General features: G+C 41.6%; 1 pseudogene; it reads left to right on the forward strand.

Moving 5' to 3' along the window:
• Positions 1–3571: 3571 nt before the first annotated feature.
• LOC148020103 (uncharacterized) lies at positions 3572–4656 on the forward strand (annotated as a pseudogene).
• Positions 4657–7236: the final 2580 nt, after the last annotated feature.

Consider the following 7236-nt stretch of genomic DNA (forward strand, 5'->3'; position numbering starts at 1 on the left):
AGGGTATTTTATTGGTGCTTCAGTTGTTGTGGAGAGAGATTGTTTGCCTTTGCTTGGTATGATTACTAGTTGTTCGACTCCAGATATAGCGATGCTTCGGTGGATTGCCTACATCAAATCATTGAATCCAGAATTTCGACACATAGCAGGAAAAGATAATCCAGTTTTGCTGACATGCTGTCTAGAGCGAGATATGAGGATGAGAAGTTAATGCTTGCAGAAGATGATGAGACAGAGTTTGCAGCTTCTGTCCTTGTTCATGACTGTCATGTATCTACTGTTGAAGCCTTTACTGAAGAACTCTATGTTGACGAGTGGTTGCAAATTGGTCAGTATCTGAGTTCATTGACTCGAAAAGCTGATTAGACAGATGATGTATTCAAGAAAATCAGAAGAAAGGCTTATGGGTATTTCTTGAAAGATGGTTTTCTTTGGAAGCACCCAAAGAAGAGAGGTGGCCTACCCTTGAGAGTAGTTTGTGAGGCAACGATGCAGATACAGATTATGTGAAAGTTTCATGAGAGTTCTTGGGCTGGACATAGAGGTGTGTGGGCTACCTATGAGAAAATCAAAGAAAGATACTGGTGGAAAGGGATGTATAAAGATGTTTCCCACTTTGTGGAGACTTGCAGGGACTGTCAGCTTTACTCTTTAGTGTGACATCATGATGAGTTGCATCCGACCTATCTACTATGTATGCATTATAAATGGGTGGTTGACTTGGTTACTTTGCCAGTGGGACTTTGGCAGATGAGATATCTTGTTTTGGCCAGGGAGGATTTTACAAACTATGTTGAAGGCAGATCTTTGCGGACGAAGACCACCACTACAATATGTAAATTCTTGTTGGAAGAAATATTTTGCAGGTATGGATGTATAGGCAAGATTACAGCTGATCGTGGAGAGCTAGATGCAGACGAAGCTAGAGAATTTTTCTCACAGCTTGGGATTAAGTTGGCTCTTACTACTGCCTATAATCCAGAGGGAAATGGCAAGAGCGAAAAAGGACATCTGCCGATAGTTAAGGCATTGGAAAAATCTTGTAGAGGTCGGATTGGAGATTGGACGAGATTATTACCTTTTGCATTATGGGCAGATCGCTCTACACATAGCGTGACTACTGGATATATGCCTCCAGAGTTGATGTATGGGCAAAAGCCTGTCATGCCTACTGAAATTTGTGCTCTCACATGGAGTGCTCTTCCATGGCATGAGTATTTATCAAGAGAGGAGCTTGTAGCTCTTCGGATTCGTCAACTAGAGAGAAGGGCAGAAGATGTGCAGCTTGCAGTTGATCGTTTGAAGGCAGCTTGACTCAGAAACAAAGACAGGTTTGATTTGAGGCATCGCTTGTAGCCTAGAGCCATAAAAGAGGGAGATTGGGTTCTAGTCTATGACAGTAGCCTAGAGAATCAGCATAGTAGCATGAGAAAAATGGTTCAAAGATAATTTGGACCATATGAGGTGAAACAGGTTTTTGACAATGCTACCTATGAGTTGGTTGAATTGGATGGGACGGTATTGAGGGTGCCCATTGCTGGAAAACGAGTCAAGATTTTCAAGAGAAGAGAAGATGAAGAGTATGCACTTGAAGCATTGGCAGAAGAAGAGCAGTCAGAAGAAATTCTAGTAGAAGAAGCAGAGAATATGGATGATGAAGCTGATGGAGAAATAGGTCTATCAGAAACTGATGAAGGACTGGACCTGTTTGTGGACTTGGATGATCCTGGATAGTTGGCTCATTCGGAGGATGCGCAGGTTTAGAGGGGGTGGATGTCATGCTGCTGCGCATCGAGCCGTAAACACCTCCATTTTTGTTGTGCATCTGTGTTATCTTTTCGTGTGTGTTTCATTGTGTGTGATTGCTGCATTATCTTTCCATCCTTTTCAGTACCCGCATCCAATGTACATACTCCACTTGTGTGTTTGTGTTTGTGTGTGTTTCTGTTTGTGTGCATGTTATGTGTGTGTCAGAAAAATATGAAAAACTGATGCCAAAGGACATTATCAAGCTGTTAATTTCAATGATGAACTCCAAGAAAAGTGCAGGATATCCTGGAATCAAAGGAAGCCTTGAAGAAGCCTCATTAAGAAGAATAGCAGAACTTGAAGAAGAGGTCATGTGGCTGCAGGCAAGGCTAGAAAAAGCAGAGGGTGAACTTCAAGCTGAGAATGAACAACATGAAGAGGAGAGGGTTCTCATGGAAGCTGATCTTCAAGCAGCTAAGCGTGGCTTGAATTCTGATCATGTTGAAGCAGATAAAACTATTAAAGAGATGAATGATCTCTCTCTACAAGACCATGTTGAAGTTCATTTAGTTCTTAAGGAATCATTAGAAAGGAACCAGTGCTCTGATAGCCAGAGGGAACATTTGGATGATGTAGAGAACAATTTAATCTCAGAAAGGAAGCTTCGGGTTGAAGCAGAGAATGAACAGAAAGAGCTTTCCAGTGCACTGGAAAGAACTCTTACTCAGCTTTCTGTAATGGAGAGGGAATTTGACATAGAGAAGAAAAAGATTGAGCAGCTGGAGCAAGATCTGCAGTGCAATGAGAACAAGATTTTAAGGTTTTTGGAGGAAGAGAAAATGATGTAGGACAACATTGAAATGTTGAGGCAAACTGTTCTAGAAAAGGAAGAACTTGTATTTTCTCTAACAGATGAACTTTTCCTACAGAAAGAAGCTAATAGAAGTCTAATGATCCGTTCATCTTCACTTGAATCAGATCTTCAGGCTGTGTGTAATCAACTAGTTATATGTGAGTCTCAAGCCAACGAAATGGGTTTGACTATTGCAAATTTACAGGAAGCATTGCTCCTTGAACGTATGAAGGCATCACAGGCTGAAGAGGAAACAATACTGCAGGCTAAAAGACTTAACAAGAAAGATGAGGAATATTCACATCTGAAGATGAAATATAACACTCTCTTTTCTAAATTTGAATCACTACAGTTAAATTTATCGGAGTGCGGAAGATAAGGAGAAGGTGATTGACAGAGAGGAGCAGAGGGACAAGCGCTGGTTGTCATTGTTGATGTCTTCGAGGAGAACAGGACATACATTCTGGATAGCAGCAAATGCGAGGCATGCAAGAAAAAGCTTGTGGGTATTTTGAAGGAAACAAAAAAGCTTCGCATGGATGGCTGGCCTGCTTTTTCAATCCACGGTGACAAGAGTCAAGCAGAACGAGATTGGGTTCTATCCAAGTTTGAGAGTGGGAGCAGTCCTATAATGACTGCTACGGATGTTGCTGCTCGTGGTTTGGATTTCAAGGATGTCAAATATGTTATCAACGGGCAGCACCATCATCTCTATGGTCCTCATGAATTTCGCCTTCTATTCTGCTAATCCGAAAAACCTGTGTCCTCATCATCAACAACCTTCGCCCTGACCAGAATGTCGAGTGGAGAGGGAGAATCGAATCCACAGTTTGATGCAGCAGTAAACGACATCACGTTCTCAGCTAATCGTTTGACGGAGGCCTGATTCAAGCTCGGGATTTTAACACATTTCGTATGAAGGAAAGGTACTAAACCTTCAGGTGGATGCGCTTGGGTCGAGCTGGCCGGCCTTCGTGAGAGTCAGACGCTGCAAAAGAAGAAACCATCGGATCAACACACACAAGCTGCAGGCTCCCATCGCTCTACCTGTGTTCAGCTTGCGTCTCTCTCGTTCGAATCACTTAAGTGATAGGAACCATCAGCCATGACTCTTCAACAAGCCACTTTTGCTGCTGGTTGTTTTTGGAGCTTAGAACTTGTATATCAACGAGTTTTTGGTGTTGTGAAGGTGTAGCCTTACTCTGACCACTGTTGGCTATACATAGGGAAATACAAAGAGCCCTACGTATCAAGATGTTTGTTCTGGAAAAACGAATCATGTGGAAGCAGTGCTAGTTGAGTATGATCCTGAACAAGTGACATATGAAAAAATTTTGGAGGTCTTTTGGGGAAAGCATGATCCCACTCAATACAATTGACAGGGAAATGATGTTAGAACACAATACAAATCGGGCATCTACTACCACAGACCTGAGCAAGAGTAGATAGCCAAAGCATCTCTGCAAGCTGAAGAGGAACACCTTGGTGCAAAAATTGTGACTGAAATTTTACCAGCTGCAGAGTTTTATCTAGCTGAACACTATCATCAACAATATCTAGAAAAAGGTGGCTGCTATTTGAAGATCTCAGAGAAGACCTCTGGTTCTAAGTCCATGATAATTGTGCCTGCTTCCGGAATAAACATCTTTGTTGATCTGTTTAAGTATTACACAGCAGGAGACAATTCGGAGCTTGCAAACAAAGACTTACCACTCGAGAGCACCGAGGTTCAGCTGGACGCAAAGGTGTTCTACTTTGATGTTGGAGAGAATCAACAAGGCCGCTTTTTGAAGGTGTCTGAGGTCACTCACAATCGAAGCACTATTATTGTACCAGTTGGCAATGAAGCTGCCGAAGGTTGGGCTGCCTTCCGTGATATCCTCAGTGATATTGATGAAGCTCAGCATGTTCTTCAAGTAGATAACCATGCAACAGGTCTTCAGGATTCAGCATTGCCTTCTAAGCATTTGGCAGTGCAGTCGCTAGGTGTCGTCTTATCCAGAGATGATTCATAGGCTGGCTCTTCTGAAAGTCCTAAAGCTGAGCCCTATTAGTAAAAAGGGGTGGCATTGAGCTTCTTCATCCCACACTGCTGTTGATTTAAACACTACATAGAGTCATTCTGTGGCAAGGCATGGTAGCAGATGAATTACTGGAGCTGAGATTTCGCCTTACTGATGATGGTACATATATTGGACCAAATAGATATGCACCTGCAACAACTGTTGCATCCTTAAAGGAAAGCATTCCTACACAAGCTGGATGTTTAGAATGAATACTCATGGATCTCTTGTAATTTTTTTTGACAAGCAATATAGTGATCTTTGGCATCAAAACTTGAGATCTTCTTGTTAGCCTCTTTCCTTGCTGTATCTTGAACCCCGTGTTCTGCAGCTCTTGCACGAACTCTACGACACCATACCCTATTAACCCAACTTTAACCAATACCTTAAGTTCTATTAACAGTGAATATGTTGCTCCAAATTATTGATTGGTCCTTTGCTTCCAAGCAAATATCTAATCCCCTTATCTTGGTTACTTTTCCCAAGAAAGGTGCTATATCAGGACAACTACTCATCCTCTTGCAAGATAAACTTGTGCAAGATTCTAGCAATCTCATTCCGAGGAATTTGGCCATTCCCTTGTGATCAAATTACAAGATCATGTGACTCTGCAACATGTTGCACAAGTGTCGCATCTAATCCATGGGATTATTTTTCCCATCAAAGACGTCTTCTAATTACGAAATCATGAATAGATAGGAAACAAGGTTAGGGTGTCTTCATATCCAATCCATTCCTGATTGCACTAGGCCAACATTGTCGGTCCTAGGGTTCCAATTCAAACCGAGTTTCATCCTTTTAGCGAGCGATCCTTACTGTAAAAACCCTAGATCATTTCTTGCAAGTATATCCTATTGTCCCTACATTTCGTGAATGTGGACAGGTTTTTTTAGGGTATGAGAGTTTCAACTTGGCAATAAGTGCGACTAGGTCACGTCCTCAACGTGCTAAATCCTAGTTAGCACTTTGGGATATGTTGCATCGATTTAACCATTCCTAAGTGATTTCTTCGCGGTTTTAGGTGTTTAGGGTAAACAAACTTACTTGTCTACTCATGAAGATAATTACGATGCCATTCTCGTAATCACATGATTCATTGCCTATGTATGATTAGATTTACAATCCCTAGCTTTTCTGGTTAAGATCAAAGCGTATGTTAAGTTATGGCCTAATTCCTATTGATCATTCTATAACATACAATCAAGATTCATGCTACTAAGCTTTAGGGTTTTATGTTTAAAATGAACCATGCAGCCTTTTCCTAAATTCATTCTTGAATGAATATATTCGTATGCTGAATTTACACAACCTTTCGTAACTACTTACGTAATTGATTGAGATTTATGCCAATTTCCTAGAGATTTATCTACTTCATGCAGCCCTAGAATCATTTCCATGCCTTGCAATTTCCTACGGTTGTTAGCAATCTTTTTTAATGAATCCTTGCAAAGAAAAGATGTCTAGTAATGCGACATGCGATGAAGTGTACAACAATAATTTCGACTTTGTAAAGATGGTCATTAGTTTATCTAAATTTGTTACTTTGCAATGTGTAAAAACAACTTGCTAAGAATTCCTACACGTCTTATGCCCTTCTTTCATTCATTTCTTTGAAAAAGACAAATGACCGATTCTTTGATTGTGTGTTATTTCCTTTAAAATAGCCAAAAGTGCATCCTAATTCCATAAATTATCCATGCACAATTTCAATATTCGACGTAAACCAAAATTAGGAAGAAAACCTGGACTTGTGGATTCGGTGAAATGTCCACATGAATGCTAGGAGATGATCCTCCTGCAGTTGCGCCTTGTGCCTTTTTAGGGGCCATCAAGAATTCGATCTTCTTGCCTTGGCCATAGACTTATGATCTTGGCCCGTCTCCTTGGCACGCGAAACTCCCTTTGAGATTCGTCTTCCTTGACCGATTGCACCGTCTTTCGGAATCGGGCTTTAGAATACCTTATAGGCTTGTGGGAGTTGCAATAGGAAAGATAGTTATTGAATCCGACGGTTAGAGTGAACTTGAGGAGAACCAATGAAAAAAGGGTTTAAAAGTTGCTAATACGGCTTGAGTGGGAATGTCGTGGGAGCCTTTAAGGAACTTGTGTGGGGGGAAAATCCACGGAAGGGGTTAAAAATGGCTTTGTGGAATGCAAAGGGAGGATTTAAAAGGAAATGGGGGTTAACTAGCCTTGTGGAAATGCTATGAAAAGGCCGTATAAACCCGAGCTAGGTGGGCTTTATAGGGGATGCAAGGGGAGGAAAAACCTAATTCCCGGGTGTATAAGAGACCGCTTGAGAAGGGCGAATAAAAGGGGGTTTTAAAGGAACCCGGGGTTTAAGATGAACTTTCATGGAAATTGCAATAGGAAAGGGAGCTTAGGGAGCTCCCTTAGAAGCTTCCAAGAAGCTTCTTGGAAGCTTCTGTAGCCGTGCTTACTACACGTGGAGGAAGTCGATTCTTGATGATGGATTATTGGTGGTAGGCGGCGGATTAATGGCGGTGGCAGATCCTTCTGTGGCATCTCTTCCTCACGACATAGCCACGATAGCTTCTTCCTCCCTCCTCT

This window comes from Lygodium microphyllum, chromosome 19 (assembly GCF_053477565.2).
Source record: "Lygodium microphyllum isolate KBCC chromosome 19, Lygodium_microphyllum_v1.1.10, whole genome shotgun sequence".
In the NCBI taxonomy this organism is placed as follows: Eukaryota; Viridiplantae; Streptophyta; class Polypodiopsida; order Schizaeales; family Lygodiaceae; genus Lygodium; species Lygodium microphyllum.